Source organism: Schistocerca americana, chromosome 1 (assembly GCF_021461395.2).
Source record: "Schistocerca americana isolate TAMUIC-IGC-003095 chromosome 1, iqSchAmer2.1, whole genome shotgun sequence".
NCBI classification, from domain to species: domain Eukaryota; kingdom Metazoa; phylum Arthropoda; class Insecta; order Orthoptera; family Acrididae; genus Schistocerca; species Schistocerca americana.
Window position 1 is genome coordinate 598363199 of NC_060119.1, and position 19547 is coordinate 598382745.

Below are 19547 nucleotides of genomic sequence, written 5' to 3' on the forward strand. Positions count from 1 at the left end.
CTGAGACAATAGCAAAGCCCATCTATGCAATATTTGGGCTATTCATATGGGAACTGACTTCATCAGATGGATGAAGGACTGTAATGGCTTGTGATCTGTTACTAAGTAGCATTTTCTGCCATACATATATTGGTGAAATTTGGTGACACTATACACAATAGCTAATGCCTCTTTCTCTATTTGTGTGTAGTTACACTGAGGTCTGGGCAAAATTTTTGATGTGAAAGCAATAGGCCTGTCTTTATTACCAATTCTGTGTGAAAGCACTGCACTGATTCTTTAAGAGGAAGCGTCAACTTGCTACACAACTGGGAAACCAGGATCACTGAGCAATGCATATTTAAGGTTTTGAAAAATTTCTCAGTACTCATCTGTCCAAACAAAGGGGACAGTCTTGCGACTGAAGCGATGCAATGGAGGTGCGATGTGTGCAGCATTCGTCATGAACCGAATATAATAGTTCACTTTCCCTAAAACTGATGGCAATTCTGTGACATTGCGAGGAACTGACAGGTTCTGTGTGGCTAACAAAAGAGACTGAAGAGGATGTACACCTTGAATGTTTATGACATGACCACGATACTTTCACTCTTCAGTCCTGCATCAGATAACATACGAAACAAAGCATGTAAATTTGCAGTATGCAGGTGTACGACCTGCTACGACAGAATCGTCCAGATAGTTTGAACAGTTTGGTACTTGAGCAGTAAGCTGCTCCAAGTACTGTTGCAAAATGGTGGGTTAGGAAGCACTGCCAAAATGCAAGTTCAAATATTTAAACAAGCCTGAATGAGTGTTCACAACACACACTTTTTGAGATTTTTCATCTAGTGGTATTTTAAGAAGGGATGTAATGGATTTTGGTTCAAGAAATCGATATTTCAAAAATATTATTTTCTTGATGTACACAGTTTAATCTATGATGTGTGTGAATTTTATCATGATATCAGCTTTATAAATGCCTTTACATTGTTAAACTGATTAATTCTGCACTGGCGATCACTTCCAAGTGACATTTGCGAAACTGCTTGTTTCAGCGGAATTTTTGCCAGTGTGAAGACTAATTTTTTTCGATATCTTTGGCTGACATCTATATCTCTGGCTGATGTCTATATCTTTGCCTGAAAACTTTTTTGCATGTGGTTCATTTACTTTTTGACCATTCTAAGACATATTAGTAGGTGGAAGGTTGAATTCGCAGACCTTCACGTGGAAGTGAAGATTTATGCATAATGGGCGGTGGAAAGACTGTGTTTAGGAAACGGAGATTGCATGGAACTCGGTTTACCAACAAAAAAGAGGGAGCAGCTCGAAATGACGAACATAAGCTCTCAGCTTCAGTATTGAATCTTGGGACAGGAGAATTGTACAGGTGGGTGAATGGTGTTGATATGGATTCCACTGGATTCAGACTTCTTGATTTGGAGGATCTCTGCCAGGCTATAAAATTTTCATGTTCATGTGTTACCTGTAAAAATACATACTGCATGATAGTTGTTGAAAAAACAAGAGTAGGAATACCTTGTGATTTTAAACTAATTTGTAATTTGTGTGGCTATGAATTTCCATTTTTGTCCTCCAAAAAACTGACAGTGGTACGTGTTGTAGCAATTTTAGGTTAGCATATGCTCTGAGTTGCCTTGGACAAGGCATCGAAGGAGGTAGTTAATTTTGTGGTTTTCTGAATATGCCTCCACCTTGTGCAAGGTTGGAATAAATAAATAAATAAATTTCTGATGCTGTATGCGACACTGCCAAAGTTTCTGTGAAGAAAGCGGTGGAGGAACTGGTAGAAATAAAAAGATCCTGGGGGTAGATATTCATGACAGTGAATCTGATACAATTGTTGCTGACCTGTGTGTTTCTGTAGATGGGACCTGGATGAAAAGGGGTCACACATCTCTGTACGGAGCTGCATCTGTTTTGGTATTAACTCAGGTAAAGTTTTAGATGTAGATTTTATGTCTAAATACTGCCCCAAGTGTGCAACAAGGAAAATGTCCAACAATGATGATAGTGAGAAACTGTGGCAAGAAAAGCATGCAGTATCATGCTCTAAAAATTATAGTGGCTCAAGTGGTGGCATGGAAGCTGCTGCAGTCGTGAGGATGTTCTCCAAATCTGAGGACCAGTATGGTGGTAGATATATTAAATACCTTGGTGATGGGGACTCCTCTTCGCTCAAAGCTGTAACAGATAAAAAAACATACAATACAACAATTGAAAAGTTGGGAAGTATGGGCCACATGCAAAAGAGGATTGGTGATAGGCTTCGTCACTTGCTAAAAGAGAAGGTAGGTGAAGTATTTGTGGATGGAAAATCACTAGGAAGAAGAGGCACACTTACTCTGAAAGAAATTGATTCTCTTCAGTTATTTTATGGTAGAGCTATCAGGAAAAACACACATAATTTAGAGTTAATGAGGCATGCTGTGTGTGCAATTTTTCTCCACAAACTATCCACTGACCAAACATCAATGAACAATCTGTGTCCGAAAGACGATTGGTGTAAGTTCAACGACAGAAATGAGATGTATTCTTATAAACACCAAATACCAGAACCTGTTATGAATGCAATTAAGCCCACAATAAGGTTTCTTGCAAACCCTGATTTATTGAGGATGTGTCATCACGGAAAGACACAAAATGCAAATGAAAGCCTCAATAATTTAATTTAGATTAGATGCTCAAAAAGGAAATTCTTTGGACTTGAAGTACTCAAAATAGGTGTCTATGATGCAGTTTTATGTTACAGTAGGGAAATAATGGCAGAATAGAAGTGCTGAAGAGAGATAGTATAGATCCTGGTTTGTTTACAACAAAAGCATTTTACACCATCGACGAGAGCAGGCTGAAGAAAACTAACAGATCAGTTGCTTACCGACAAATACAGACCAGGCAGGTTCGAAGAGGGGACAAGAGAAACCTGGAGAACGAGGGGTATCATTACGGAGGATTTTAAAATTGAGATAAGCTTATTACATGTAGAAGTATGAGAAGAAAATCTTTGAACCTCATTTTCTGTTTTAAATTTCTTACGTTATTAGAAGCCTTTCTCAAAAAGTATATGCGCTAATGCTATGAAATGTTCAGGAACTATCTGCAACTTGTTGCTGTCTCCCTGGAACTAAAAAGTACGAGATTCTGCAATTACATTCTGATTTTTAGATGATTGTATGTAGAAAATAGTTAATTTTTGGATGTGCAAAATTAAAAACTCTGTTAATGATATAATTCGCACTATAAATTAATAACTGTATTTCAGTGGTCTTATAACCTTCTAAGGACACTAAAATAAAATTTTCAGATTGATTTCATTACTAGAATTTGAGTTACAGCTTTTTGTATAAAAAGACAATAAAAAATTAAAAACTACAAATTATGGTAAAATATTAATTTTGCTTTAAACATGCAAAATTTTAGATTTGTACATTAATAAATATGGCTGTAATTATGTTTTAAATAAATGTTTACATTTTCCGATATATCCCCCTCTTAAGGTATTCATCGCGCAAATCAATTTTAGAAAAGCAGCGACCGGCGCCTAATCTGCCCATGAGATCCTCTGGGCTTGTGCAGTGCGAAGTTTGGCCATCTGCTGCTTGAATGTTCTGACAAAACCTTCCGCTTCACCACTGGACTGTGGATGGAACAGTGCACTGGTTAGATGCTGTATGCCATTCCACTCACAGAATGTTTCAAATTCAATTGACACGAACCGAGAGCTGTTTCTTGTAACTAAAGAACTGATGCCTAGCTGCTACCACATTCACATGTTGGTCATAAAAGTTAGTTAGCGAATCTACAACCTGATCATACGAAAATTCACTCGGAATGGCTTTAGGAAATAGTTTGTGAGTGAGTCTAAACACTGCACTTCCTAATGTTGAGAGAAGGTAATGGCTTTTCACAGTACCTAGTACATTGTGAGCAATTACATGGACTCCAAACTGTTGCAACCACTCGAGCCATTCATCTTGTTAATCATGAAACTGGCGGAAAGACGGTATAGCGTAAACATATCACAAACACATGATTCCAAACTGCCATTAGGAGTACAGTTCAAAAAAATAAATTGCAAGAATGGCCAAACTAGGGGAATAAATCTAATATAATAAGATGTAAAAGAGGTAGAAGTTGCACAAAAGTAGAGATAGGTGTTCCACATAAACTTTGACTTACTCCGTTTGAAAGAATCAGAAGACAAACAGCATCGCTAATAAGGATGATATTCTATGACACTTCACTTTCTAGTCAATTCCGTTGAATTAAGATTACTGAGCGCCCATGCTACGAGTGTGCTGGAACATCTATTGGAGATTTCAACTATATGTTATCATGAAGGCGGTATAAAATTTACTAAAAGGTTTACTGACCTCATTAGTAAAAAATTTTACAACCCTTTTTTTTTTTTACATGCACTGTCTGACATTATACTAACCCATTCGAACATTTTACTTCGTTGGGCAATGAGACTATTTCTTCCCGCGCTGTTTTCTCACAATGGATTTATATTCCTCCCGGATTTACTCGATATCATCCGCGGCTAATGCGGCAGCTACAATGTTTATGACCTCTTCTGCTCTTGTACTGGTGTGGTGCGACCTCTTTATCTGAGTAAATAATCGTAGCTGGAAATTAGCCCTTACTTTATTGTACCAATAACTTTGGAAAACATACACTATCTGAATCCTGCGATTTGTAGCACATCATTACAGCATAGTCGTGCAAAACACCTCCACAACCTTTTTGCACTATACTTCTAAAATATATTAGCGCGTTAAAGCATTGTACATGTAATTTATGTTGTGAATATTGATTTTTCGCGTACGTCGATGACTAATGACACACAACTGGATATCTGACTCCGTATTGAAAAGCCAGTACATAAGAACGGGACATTAGCGATCTAGAAAAAGCAAAATAGTAGTTATAATAGGTGATATAGCTTCATGAGGGAAACCAAAAATGTTTACTTAAAAAAAGACGTTTAAAAGTCTCAGTTTTAAATCATCTCAAATTATTACCAGTTATTTAATTATAATTTATTTAATGATCATCTTCAGATGTCTTACAATTTAAAACGTGGTTCCGAAATCTCTGTTTTAGCATTACATAATCAATCTGAAACATTTCGGTGTCTCCAGGTCTTTTCCAAGTATGCAACTTTCTTTCAAGATTCTTAAAGGAGTCAAAATAGTTTCTAAAAGAAATAGGTAATACTCTGTAAAATAAGAGGAACACCACACTTGTAACAGCGTTCCGTGGTGTACAACATATTACTAATGTGTTGGATACTTCGGAATGATGACAGCACAGCATTTATATGATGTGCGAACGAACAGTTTCCGTCGGAAGGCCGTACAGTCCAGAATATCTTTGCCAATCAGTCAAAACCAACGTGAGCATTGAGGCAATCGTCCCACCGACGCTCCATTTGGTGAAATAGCGTGTCCTGCTGCGTATCCTCGTGCGACAGGTATCGTCAACTACGTAAGGCCTTTCTCAAGGGACTGATAATCACATGGGGAGACATCAGAATGTGCTGTCCGCTGGTATTCCCATAAATACTCTACTAAATGAAATACAGTGTAAAGTTTTATGCTAAAAAAGGGCCTGTGACAATGACAGTAGTATCACGGAAAGTCGTAAGTAAAGTCAGAGATTATTATAAACTTTCTCTTTTATGTGTTAAAGCAAGCCCTCCGTCTTCAGGCCACAAGTGGCCCATCAGGACAATCCGACGGCCGTGTCATCCTCAGCTGAGGATGCGGATAGGAGGGGCGTGGGATCAGCACACCGCTCCGCCGGTCGTTATGCTGAGCTTACCCCGAAAAATGGCAACGGCGCATGGTGGCCCAGATGGTCACCCATTCCAGTGCCGGCCACGCCCGACAGCGCTAAACTTCGGTGATCTGATGGGAACCGGTGTAGCCACTGCGGCAAGGCCGTTGCCACTTTTATGTATTAACTTTTGATCATTCTGATTCGGCTGCTGCGCTCGAAAGAAAGAGAGCAACTCTGTACTAGCGTATCTGCTTAAACGATAGAATTTTCGTCTTGTTGAAGCTGTATGTACAGAGTAAGTGTGTTAGAACAATATTTGAATTGTAAATTTCATGTTGTCATGGTTTCTTCTATGTTTACTTTCCTCCTGTGATACAGTATTGAATAATAAGAACTTTTCTAGCTATGCGAAGCTTTGCCGCTAAAGGATTGTTGGTTAGCGGCCATCAGACGCCATTACGCTGGAACAACGTAATTTCAAATGTTACGGACTCCACCTTATGAATAAAGAAGTGCTATTTGTGTTATTTAAGAGACAAAACTATACCGATAGTTTTTTGACAAACAGAGAGTTAACTGAAGTAGTTTCTTTGAATACGCACTGCTCCGATCTGGTTAGTCTTGCCACGAAATAAATTTGTAAAATAATGTCTGAACGAAACTATGTAACAAACTAATGGATTAGTGACCCATCTAAAAGCATGAAGTCATATTTTCAGTCAATGGTCAGCATATGTTCCCTATAAATTTATTTAGTTATATAAGTGTGTTGTACTGGTGGCTTCTCCCGTAGCCCGAAAGTTTATACCCGACAAATCATTGTACTCATTACGCGCTGCGATTAATAGCAGTGGCCACACGGCTTACTTGCAAATAGTGTCGCACATATTACCAATTTCAAAGAATTTTCTTTGCCTACGTAAGGAATGAGTACTATTCTTGACTGTCGCTAACTGCCCATTACTATGAATACTTTCAAGCGTAACTTGACGCACCTAATAATGTCACGCTGAGCAGTGGCTGCTTGCGTGAAATCGAATAACTTTGCAGAATCGGCTGTTTGTCGCCGTCAATAAGGAGCAGCGGGAAGCGGACAGTACAAGAACTACAGCGCGGGTGGTCCAGTGTCTCTCACTTGAGCTGCCGTAACTTCTACGATACGATACTTGCGATATGGGGACGTTCGGTATCGCGAAGCAGTAGCACCATTCCACAACGGTGGTTGTCAGACATGCTGCCGCATACACATTCTTCGTTCTCCGATGGCCGATTAGCGGTGTTCGTCCTTCAGCATCCACGAAAAGTATGACAGTGCCTTGATCCGGTATGGACGCATTTGATAATAGCATCACCATAGTTCACATTTCCGTATTTACTGCAAGCACGCCAGGAAGACAAGAATGAGATACTGGTTCTTACTTACATGTCGGTGCTTACGTACCCGAGTCAGAGGCACGGTACATTGCATAACTCTGCAGCAATACCCTCAAACGGCAATTTTTTTAAAAAAAATGGTTCAAATGTCCATAAGCACTATGGGACTTAACATCTGAGGTCATCAGTCCCCCAGACTTAGAACCACGTAGACCTAACTAACCTAAGGACATCACACACATCCGTGCCCGAGGCAGGATTCGAACCTGCGACCGTAGCAGCAGCGCGGTTTCGGACTGAAGCGCCGAGAACCGCTGTCCACAGCGGCCGGCTGCAAGTTTTTCATCGGCCCTTATATTAGCAGTATTGTCACGCCATAACCACATTCATGCCCACATCGGAATGCGGGCTCTTCAGCGAAACGCAGCATTTAGCACTTAAAGCATGTTTATTACGAACAGTAACATATAGCCAGTACAGAACTGACTTCCTGGATGGAGAGTGCAGCTACACTCCTGGAAATGGAAAAAAGAACACATTGACACCGGTGTGTCAGACCCACCATACTTGCTCCGGACACTGCGAGAGGGCTGTACAAGCAATGATCACACGCACGGCACAGCGGACACACCAGGAACCGCGGTGTTGGCCGTCGAATGGCGCTAGCTGCGCAGCATTTGTGCACCGCCGCCGTCAGTGTCAGCCAGTTTGCCGTGGCATACGGAGCTCCATCGCAGTCTTTAACACTGGTAGCATGCCGCGACAGCGTGGACGTGAACCGTATGTGCAGTTGACGGACTTTGAGCGAGGGCGTATAGTGGGCATGCGGGAGACCGGGTGGACGTACCGCCGAATTGCTCAACACGTGGGGCGTGAGGTCACCACAGTACATCGATGTTGTCGCCAGTGGTCGGCGGAAGGTGCACGTGCCCGTCGACCTGGGACCGGACCGCAGCGACGCACGGATGCACGCCAAGACCGTAGGATCCTACGCAGTGCCGTAGGTGACCGCACCGCCACTTCCCAGCAAATTAGGGACACTGTTGCTCCTGGGGTATCGGCGAGGACCATTCGCAACCGTCTCCATGAAGCTGGGCTACGGTCCCGCAAACCGTTAGGCCGTCTTCCGCTCACGCCCCAACATCGTGCAGCCCGCCTCCAGTGGTGTCGCGAAAGGCGTGAATGGAGGGACGAATGGAGACGTGTCGTCTTCAGCGATGAGAGTCGCTTCTGCCTTGGTGCCAATGATGATCGTATGCGTGTTTGGCGCCGTGCAGGTGAGCGCCACAATCAGGACTGCATACGACCGAGGCACACAGGGCCAACACCCGGCATCATGGTGTGGGGAGCGATCTCCTACACTGGCCGTACACAACTGGTGATCGTCGAGGGGACACTGAATAGTGCACGGTACATCCAAACCGTCATCGAGCCCATAGTTCTACCATTCCTAGACCGGCAAGGGAACTTGCTGTTCCAACAGGACAATGCACGTCCGCATGTATCCCGTGCCACCCAACGTGCTCTAGAAGGTGTAAGTCAACTACCCTGGCCAGCAAGATCTCCGGATCTGTCCCCCATTGAGCATGTTTGGGACTGGATGAAGCGTCGTCTCACGCGGTCTGCACATCCAGCACGAACGCTGGTCCAACTGAGGCGTCAGGTGGAAATGGCATGGCAAGCCGTTCCACAGGACTACATCCAGCATCTCTACGATCGTCTCCATGGGAGAATAGCAGCCTGCGTTGCTGCGAAAGGTGGATATACACTGTACTAGTGCCGACATTGTGCATGCTCTGTTGCCTGTGTCTATGTGCCTGTGGTTCTGTCAGTGTGATCATGTGATGACCCCAGGAATGTGTCAATAAAGTTTCCCCTTCCTGGGACAATGAATTCACGGTGTTCTTATTTCAATTTCCAGGAGTGTATTTATACCAACATCAAATATTCAATATATTTGTACATACGTCGAATATTCCAGAACGTACAAGTATGAGATATTTCTGGAACCTGCCACAAATGACAAATACTGCGTGAGCGGGTTTTCTCTGACAAACCGCAGTGCGCCAGCCAGCGCCGCTAACCACTGTGCCACACGGCATGCTCCACAGCTCGTGGCAGAACGTTGGATACGACGGAGTGCTGCTCTTATTTTACAGCGTACGACTTTATGATATACAGGGTGAGTCACTAACTATTACCACCAACAATAATTCTTCAAAGTGTGATAGGAGCTGAAAAGTTTGTGTGACAAAAGTTGCATGGGACAACGGGTGCCATAACATCACGTTTGTTTTCTGCTGCTAGGTGGAGTCGCGTCAGTGGTGTGAAGGTCAACTTTGTTTTTTTAAATGGGATTCCATAGTTTGGTACTGATTTTCTGATAGCGGTTATCGAGACAAATCCAATGACGTGTAACAGTAAGGTCTTTGAAGGTCAACGAAGATCACAAAGGTGGCATGAACGTCTATTTACAGAATGTTCGAAGTGATGAGCATTGGTGTCAATGCAGTGCTGTAGTCTTCTTATCATGCACTGAGTGGTTTTCCTTATCACTTCGGCAATATATATATATATTACCTTCCAGAAGCAGTGATTTATCAAATATGAACACGATCATTAAATAACCGAAACTAGGAACCATTTGTGCCAACAGCCTAACCGCAGTGGTAACATCGGTTCCGTCAGATCACCGAAGTTAAGTACTGTCGGGCTGGGCTAGCACTTGGATGGGTGACCATCCGGTCTGCAGAGCGCTGTTGGCAAACGGAGTGCACTCAGCCCTTGTGAGGCAAACTGAGGAGCTTCTTGACTGAGAAATAGGTGCTCCGGTCTCGAAAACTGACATGTGGCTGGGAGAGCAGTGTGCTTACCACATGCTCCTCCATAACCGCATCCAGTGACCCCTATGGGCAGAGGATGACCCGGAGAGATGTTGGTACCGTTCGGCCTTGATGACCTGCTCGGGTGGAGTTTTTTAGGAACAATTTGTGACAGTTTGCAACTGAAACTTTAATTAGAATATTTCCTAAAAATAACATATTTGAATATTTGCAAATGTGTTGTCTACCAGCGGTATATAAAGATAACATTTTCTCTGGTTTCCAGCCATGTTAGGTAGTTTGCAACCCACGAGCTTTCGATCAAGTACTCCTCGGCCTAAATCCAAACTAATTGTCATCTAACACATCCTCAGTTTTCTTTTCCATTCTTCTGGACATTATCCTTATCAGCAACGTGCATGTATGAGCTGTTAAGCAGATTGTGCGACAATTCTCGCACTTGTCAGCTTTGCAGTCTTCGGAATTGCGTGGATGATATTTTTCCGAAAGTTTGATGGTATGCCGCCAGACTCACTCATTCTACACATCAACGTGAATAGTCGTTTTGTTGCCACTTCATAGAATGATTTGGAAATTCTGATGGAATGTTATCTGTTATCTATACCTTCTGCCTTATTTGATCTTAAGTCTTCCAAAGCTCTTTTAAATTCTGATTTTAATAAAGGATTCCCTCTCTCTTCTAAATCGACTCCTGTTTCTTCTTCCATCACATCCGACAAATTACCCCCTCATAGAGGCTTTCAATGTACTCTTCCCACGTATCTGCTCTCTCCTCTGTATTTAACTGTGGAATTCCCGTTGCACTCTTAATGTTACCACCGTTGGTTTGAGTTTCAGCAGTCGAGATGACAGGCCTCTTATTCGCACGGCTGTAACGGATCGTGCAGCCACGTCTCGATCCCTGAGGCAACAGATGGGGACGTTTGCAAGACAACAACCGTCTGCACGAACAGTTCGACGACGTTTGCAGCAGCATGGACTATCAGCTCGGAGACCATGGCTGCGGTTACCCTTGACGCTGCATCACAAACAGGAGCGTCTGCGATGGTGTACTCAACAACGAACCTGGGTACACGAATCGCAAAACGTCATTTTTTCGGATGAATCCAGGTTTTGTTTACAGCATCCTTGTTTGGCGACATCGCGGTGAACGCACATTGGAAGCGTGCATTCGTCTCGCCATACTGGCGTATCACCCGCCGTGATGGTATGGGGTGCCATTGGTTACACGTCTCGGTCACCTCTTGTTCGCATTGACGGCACTTTGAAAAGTGGACGTTACATTTCAGATGTGTTACGACCCGTGGCTCTACCCTTCATTCGATCCTTGCGAAACCCTACATTTCAGCAGGATAATGCACGACCGCATGTTGCAGGTCCTGTACGGGCCTTTCTGGATACAGAAAATGTTCGACTGCTGCCCTGGCCAGCACATTTTCCAGATCTCTCACCAATGGAAATCGTCTGGTCAATGGTGGCTGAGCAACTGGCTCGTCACAATACGCCAGTCACTACTCTTGATGAACTGTGGTATCGTGTTGAAGCTGCATGGGCAGCTGTACCAGGCTCTGTTTGACTCAATGCACAGGCGTATCAATGCCGTTATTACGGCCAGAGGTAGTTGTTCTGGGTACTGATTTCTCAGGATCTATGCACCCAAACTGCGTGAAAATGTAATCACATGTCATTTCTAGTATAACATATTTGTCCAATGAATACCCGTTTGTGATCTGCATTTCTTCTTGGTGTAGCAATTTTAATGGCCAGGAGTGTAAGTTACAGAGACAATTCCCAAATCGATGGATTGGACGCGGAGGAGATGTGTCATGGCCGGCTCATTCGCTAGACTTGAAGCCTCCGGATTTCTTCTTGTGGGGATTCGTAAAAGACATTGTTTATATAGACGTTCCAACTACACCTGAAGATACGTGAGAGAGAATTGTCTTGTGGGGATTCGAAAAAGACATTTTTTATAAAGACGTTCCAACTACACCTGAAGATACGCGAGAGAGAATTGTCAGAGCATGTGCTTCGATAACTGCCTATGTGATAAGGAATACCACTCAATCCATGATAAGAAGATTACAGCACTGCATTGATACCAGTGGTCATCACTTCCAACACCTGCTGTAAATGGAGGTTCATGCCACCTTTGTGACCTTCGTTGAACTTCGAAGACCTTACTGTTACTCATCATTCGATTCGTCTCGATAGCCGCTATCAGAAAACAAGTACCAAACATAGCATCCCATTTAAAAATCAAAGTTGAACTTCATATATCTGAAGCGACCCCACACATCAACAAAGAAACCAGCGTCATATTATGGCCCCCGTTGTCCTATGCAACACTTGTCCCACAAACTTTTCAGCTACTATCATACTTTCGGAGTTATTCTTGGTGGCAGTAGTTAGTGACTCACTCTGTATATACATAACTGGTCTTGGAAAACATGCCAAATTTCACCACTGAGGGAATCGCGTTCTGGTGATTTATTTTTTGGGCTCTGTGATATTGCATATTCATTTTCCTCTTCATCTGTTACCTGCAAAACATTTTCGACTTCAGCAGGGCTTAATTTTTGGTGGCGTTTTTCTAGCAATTCTTGCTGTATTACAGTGTCGGTGTGCTTCGCCATCAGCAGCTCTTCCAGGCGTTTGTGTATTGCGGTTTCGTTTTCGTTTTGTTCCAAGAGGGTGGTGCCATCACGTAGCTTGATGTATGTTATGATTTTCCTCTTCCATCTCTTATTTTCACCGATTACGTACAACATAGAAGGTTCTTTTTGTTCTGTTACGTTCTGCGACTTGGAACCTATTTTATAGCTTTCCGACTGATATCGCTTGAGTTTTAAAAGTTTTGCTTTACTTTTTTATCTGAACGTAATTTTAAATTACCGAGGAATCCCTTATGTACTTTTGCTTTGAATACTTTTCTCTTGCCTGAGTTTGAAAAGTTTTCGTCGTTTTTGGTGTGGCATGTTTGAGCCTCCATTTTGTCACCGAGCTGCACTGTGTGGTTTTCTTTTCGCAGCCCCTCCACGTGTCGTTAAAGGCTCGCTGACATTCTACACCGTGAAGATGGCTGTTGTTGAGTTTCCGTGTACCTTTTTCCCATAACGTTCCTTGTTTGTCCATGTTAATAGTGCATGTGTATCCCCATGATCAGAAAAAAATGTCGTCCAGACTTTGATGTGTAGGACTGGGTTGTCACTTGTTCCAAAACATAAATTCTGTCCAGCCGACTGGCTCAGCGGCTTGTTACATGTGTGAAACCAGGGGTCGTACTGTGCACGTGTTTCCATTTATCAGTCAGACACACTTCGTGAACGATACGTTCCAGTTTTACAGATCTTTCGAGGTTATGTGACTGGTCTTTTGGCCTTAGCACACAGTTGAAGTCACCTGACAATATGAGATGGTCCTGGCTCTTCCCAAATAGTGAGACTATTTCGCTCTTGAGAAAGTCTGCCCTGCCCCGCCAATAGCTACTGTTTGATGGACCGTACATATTGATTATATGTATGTGGTTAGCCGGCCGCTGTGACCGAGCGGTTCTAGGCGCTTCACTCTAGAACCGTGTGACCCCTACGGTCGCAGGTTCGAATCATGCCTCGGGCATGGATGTGTGTGATGTCCTTAGGTTAGTTAGGTTTAAGTAGTTCTAGATTCTAGGGGACTGATGACCTCAGATGTTAAGTCCCATAGTGCTCAGAGCCACTTGAACCATTTTTTTGTGTGGTTAACGGTGACAGTGATTCCTCTGCTGTTTGGAGTTTTTCGACGGCTGTCTTGATAATCACTTTCTTTGGTAAAACGGTTGTCCCTAAATCCGTTCCAATGTCTACCTTTGTAATAGCATTGTATCCAGTTATTCGTTACAGGTCAATGGAAGCTACTTTTTGTAGTAACAGAATGTTTGTATCTGCAGCATATAGGAAGTCTTGAAGATTGCGAAGTTCGAGATACGATTCGATCTTATTTATATTTAAAGTGGCAATTTTATAGGCTTGAAGGTGGACCATGTTGTAAAGTACGTATTGGGAGGTTAATGTTGTTTACTTGTGTGGGAATTCATAGATAGTCTTCATTCTAATGTCGGTGCGTCCTTAGAACTTCATCGTGTAGTTGTGTGCTTCTCCATTTGGGATGACAACGGAGTGCAACGATGTCGGTGCTCGTATCCATTTCTTCAATTTCCTCAGCCCAACCGCCTGTTAGTGTGGTCTGGTACAAAGTGTCAGCCGTTTTACGTAGGTCATAATGATACGGCACTGGATATTGAGACAGTCTGCAGACCATTTCACCAGGTGCCTTTTGGTGTTAATTCAATGCGGAGGTGGCTGTCGTATCAGAGTCCCTTTCACATGACGCAGTGTGGGTAGAGTCAGGCGTTTCGTGAGTCTGCCAACTCATTTGGCTACCAATATTTTTGGCTTTTTCGTAAAGTATTGGGGCTACTTGATTAGTACCCACAAGTGCCAGTCTCTGTTTATTTTAGGAGGAGCTCCCTTTGGGATGTTCCTTTCCGTCATCATCTGGTGCTGTCTGATTTGTCGGGGTTCGATCCTCTGTAGAGAAAACGTCTGTTCCGCCGTGGGTCCTGGTGGCATGAATTTCATGGAAACATCAGCTTGTTCGTTTCTGGAGGAGCTTCCTTTGCACAACAGCACCCGGTTTCGATTGGTTTGTTGATGTTCGCTTCTGTGTAGAAGCAATGACCGTTCCGCACGGGCCCTGGCCGCTTGAAATTCATGGAGAGCACCAGTCTGCTCTTGGTGGGGCTCGATCGGCCCTGCGTCATCAGTCATTGCCATGGAAGTGACTACGTTAATATCATCAGTTAATGGCGCCACGGAGGTGTGAGTTACGGTTTGAGTCTCGTGGGCACCGTAGCGTATGTCAGGGGCAGTACTGTGGTCACAGCAGGGCTCGGAGCTTCATAGGTGGGTATCTGCTCTATGCGTCGTTGCACGCACTATGCGCGAGAAAGGCCTCGCGCACCACAGCCAGCGTGTTACATATCACTACGCTACGGTGTCTAGCGACATGAATATAAGGAGGTATCAGATCCTGTAGATCAGTCTTGACCTGTCCAGCCTGATTAGTACTGGGAATTTGTGTGCTTTCGATAACCTTTCCGAAAAATTATTGATCACCCTTCTGTATGGCGTTAACACAGAATTTATTTGTTCTGCCGTAACTACGGAGGGAAGTTCGACAATCCGCGCTGTACGGAAGCCAAGCCCCACAAGCGTAATTGTAACTCCGCTGACATTTCCATCTCTGTATTTGAATTTCAGTCTTCCTTCCCTAGATTCTGTTACTTTGCCACACATGTCAGAACAGGCAAGTTTAACGTAAACAACACTACTCACTGTAGAGAAATTAGTTCCCACAATGTCATCGAAAGTAGTGGCAGCATCCTGTACCCATCACTCTACTTCAAATAAACTTGGTCTCGAAAAATTCGTATCAGATGTAAACTTCAACGTACCTTTTCCATTAATCTGAGTTATTGTGTACTGCCCACTCGTGTCATATAGGGCGCCTAGGAAGCTCTTTTCTCGGACAACAATTCAAGCAAATCGTATTAATTGAATTTATTACATTAACTTAAATTGATAATACTTAATTTTGCGTATTCACAAAGGTATGTTACAAGCAAATGGCAACATGCAAATAATCAATGTTCTTCGGTATATGTAATTTCAACGGAAGCAAAAAATGCGGATCATAAGTCACTGCTGTAGCGTTTGTATGATGGCTTGTCTTCCAATCCGGCCCCGGCTAGGAGGCGCGGCGTTTGTATTCCTGCCTTGGTGTCGTCCTAGAGAGGGGTTCGTCAGCTTACTATTGGCTGCCGTCGTCTCACAGCTCTCTCTACTCTTCCATTCTTTATGGTCGTGCCAGCGCTTGTCGTTACGCCGAAACATTCCTATCCTCCCCCAACCCCCACTCCCCTCCAACCGCCAAGGCGACAGACTGTAGTCGTGTAGGGAGCGCGACAACCGCGGGGAAGACAGGAGTGTGGACGCTGCACTGGACCGGAAACTGTGGCTGCAGGGGACGTCAAGCTCCTCGTCGTACCCCACCATCTGGTTTTCGCTCTGGTGGAAACGTCCCCCAGAAAACGACCAGAAGGGTACGTGTCCACCTCCTGAGACCAATACCAAATGTAGAAGGCGTCGGCTGCTGCGATGTGGGCGGGTCCATCTCCATCGGTTGGACGAGAGGAGGCGAAGGCTTTGTCTCCACGGGTCATCCTGCGGTGTCGTGATGACACACTTTGGTGGCTGTTGTGGCCGCGCTGTCCTCGGGATCCGTGAATCTAAGGGAAGAGACACACAAGGATCACCGAGCACGTGACAGTGGCGAAGTTGATTGTGATGTCGGCGCTGCAACCCGTCTGGGCCTGAAATGAGATAAATGCAAGCGCCAAGTCGACGGACCATCTCGCCTCGCGCCCACCGTCTGCTGCCGCTAAAAACCCTGTAAAACACAGTATCATGCGGCGCGAAGCAATACTTGCGGCCTTCCTTCCGCGCCGGATGGTAAGAAGTGTAGAGCAGGAGGAGCGGTGACTGATGACGCAGGTCGTGAAGCAGTTTTTGCTGGCGATGGTCCAACATTTTGTGGGTGCGAACGATAGGAGAGTGAAACAGTTGCAACGTTGGTGTGTGCCTAGCGAAGTTTGGCAATCTGCTGCTTGAAGGTTCTGACAAAACATTCCATTCCGTCGTCTGACTGTGGATGGAATGGTGCACTAGTTAGACGCTGCAAGCCATTGCGTTCACAGAATATTTCAAATTCAGTTGACGTGAACTGAGGGCCGTTGTCTGACACTATGACTTTAGGTAAACCTTCGAGGCAAAAAGTAGAGGACAACACCTGAATCGTGCTACGTGACGTTATCGAGTTCATAGGCACAGAGAAAGGAAACCTGCTTTACGAGTCAACTACAATCAACCAATGGGTGTTCCAAAAAGGTCCCGCAAAGTCTATGTGCACACGTTGCTATGACGATTGCGACTTAAGCCAAGTAGAGAATTTTTGTAGCGGAGCGTGACACTGTGACGTCATCTGTTCTATTTTAGTGTCCACACCCTGCCAAGTACAGTGTCGACGCGCTAACTGTCTCGTACGAACAATCCCCCAATGTCCTTGGGAAGTAACTGAACACTTCCTTTTGCAAAGCTTTAGGGATTAGCACATGTGGCCGTCCACTGTGATTTTGAACCAGAATCACACCTCTCTGTATAGCGAGGCTATGCCGACGTGCAACGTATCGGCTCACTACAGTGTCCTTTGTGTTTTGCAATGAGCAAGACCAAGACGTGCTAATGTATTGTAGCAAAATGTTCAAATCTGAATCCCCTTCCGTGGCCTGTGCAATTTTCCTATAGTTCAGCGGAAAAGATAGAAGTAATTTAGAAGTCTGAGCATTGATACGACAACAAGATGCAGAAGAAGCGTCAAAGTCTGTATCAGGGCCAACCGGAAGTCGTGACAGTGTGTCTGCATTACCATGTTGAGCTGTCGGATAATGCATAATCTCTTACTGGTACTAAGACAACAACAAAGCCCATCTTTGCAATTTTTCAGTAGTTCGTACAGGAACCGGTTTCGTCAGATGAAACAAGGACTGCAAAGGCTTGTGCTCCGTTACTAAGTGGAATTTTCTGCCATACAAATAGTGGCGGAATTTGGTGACACCATGCACAATAGCCAGTGCCTCTTTCTCAATTTGTGAATAGTTATACTGAGCTTTGGACAACACTTTGGATGCGAAAACAATAGGCCTGTCTTTATCACCAATTCTGTGTGAATGTACTGCACTGATGCCGCAAGAGGAAGCGTCAGCTTGCAATGCAACTGGTTTGTCAGGATCAAAATGAACTAAGCACCGATCACTGAGCAATAAATTTTTAAGTGTTTGTAAAGCTACTTGGCACTCAGCTGTCCAAACAAAGGGGACATTCTCACGACGCAAGCTATGCAATGGAGATATGTCCAGCATTCGGATTGAACCGAATATAAAAGTTCATTTTCTCTGAAATAGCGAATTTGGTATGGCTAACAAATGCGGTTGAAGAGGATGCACACCTTGACTGTTATGACATGACCAAGATACTGCAACTCTGATTTAAAAAATCACACTTGTCCAGTCTGCACTTTAGTCCTGCATCAGACAACACACGAAACAAAGCACGCAAATTTGCAATATGGTCTTCAGGTGTATGACCTGCTACGACAATATTGTCCAAATAGTTTGACATTTTGGCACTTGAGCAGTTAGCTGTTTCAAATACCGGAGGAAAATGGCAGGTGCGGAAACAAAAGTGCAAACGCAAATATTTAAACAAGCCCAAATGAGTGTTTACAGCACAAATGGTTTGAGATTCTTCATGTAGTCGCATTTAAAGATATGCGTCAGGAAAATCAATGATGGAAAAGTAGCGACCAGCGCCTAATATCTGTCCATGAGATCCTCTAGGCGTGGCAATGGGTAAGTATCAATCACAATTTGTGGGTTGACCGTAGACTTACACTTAATACAGTGCCGAATGCGACATGAAGGTTTGGGGAGCAAAACCAGTGGACTTGGGCATCGACTAGTTTGTATGGGCGCAATAGCTCTGCTATCTTGCAATTATTTAAGTTCAGCAGCTACTTTGTCCCGTAATGCAATGGGAACAGTTCCGTCCCAGCAAAATTACGGCTGAGCTTTGTCTTTCAGAGTAATATGTGCATCAAAATTGTTAGCCTTACCTAAACCTTCAGACAAGAGTTCCGTGAATTCTTTCAGCAAGCTAGCCACACTGTCTTTTGCATGGAATGCAGCCACTTACAACTCGTTGTTCTGAATTTTATAGCCAACCAAATCAAAAGAACAAATAAAAAATATGATCTCACAATCGCCTGATTGTAGCACAGAGGAAGTTACAGTTCGCATATGCGAGCAATATATGGCAGGCAATGTACATGTTCTGAGAACAGGAATGTCTTCTCAATTATAAAGCCATCAAGTGTTGCTAGTTTTAGAGAGGCGTGGGGAGCCTAACATTTCATATGTGTGACAATTCAGCAATGTAACAGAGGCACCCATGTCCAACTGAAATTTCACACGTTCTCTACAAAGAAGCAAATGAAAATTGCTTGTTGTTTTGCTAACGCCTGCAGCCTACTTTGAACACACTGCACTGATTACATGGGCCTTGTGACTAGATTTTTGTGTGTGGGCCGAATTCTTATGTTGGTTGTGTTGCAAACATACAGATTGTACATGTCCTTTCTTGTCTCAAGCGTAACACTATGCTTGTCGGGAGGGGCAGTCTTAGTGTTTGAGCCGTGAACAACACTAAGGGCATGACATAATTCTACTCACCTGTGTAGCTGCCTGTTTAGTGAGCTGCTTAAGCGGCATGGAGAGTTGTTTACGTGGCGTGGCGAACGCAAGCTACCGCTGCCAAATGGGCTTGTCACAAACAAGGGACTCAACCTGACAAATTGCTGGCTGCTCAGATTTATTGGCCGACAGGGCAC

At 43.9% G+C, this 19547-nt stretch overlaps 1 pseudogene; it reads right to left on the reverse strand.

The window, feature by feature from the left end:
• Window positions 1-5838: 5838 nt before the first annotated feature.
• LOC124557768 lies at window positions 5839-5956 on the reverse strand (annotated as a pseudogene).
• Window positions 5957-19547: the final 13591 nt, after the last annotated feature.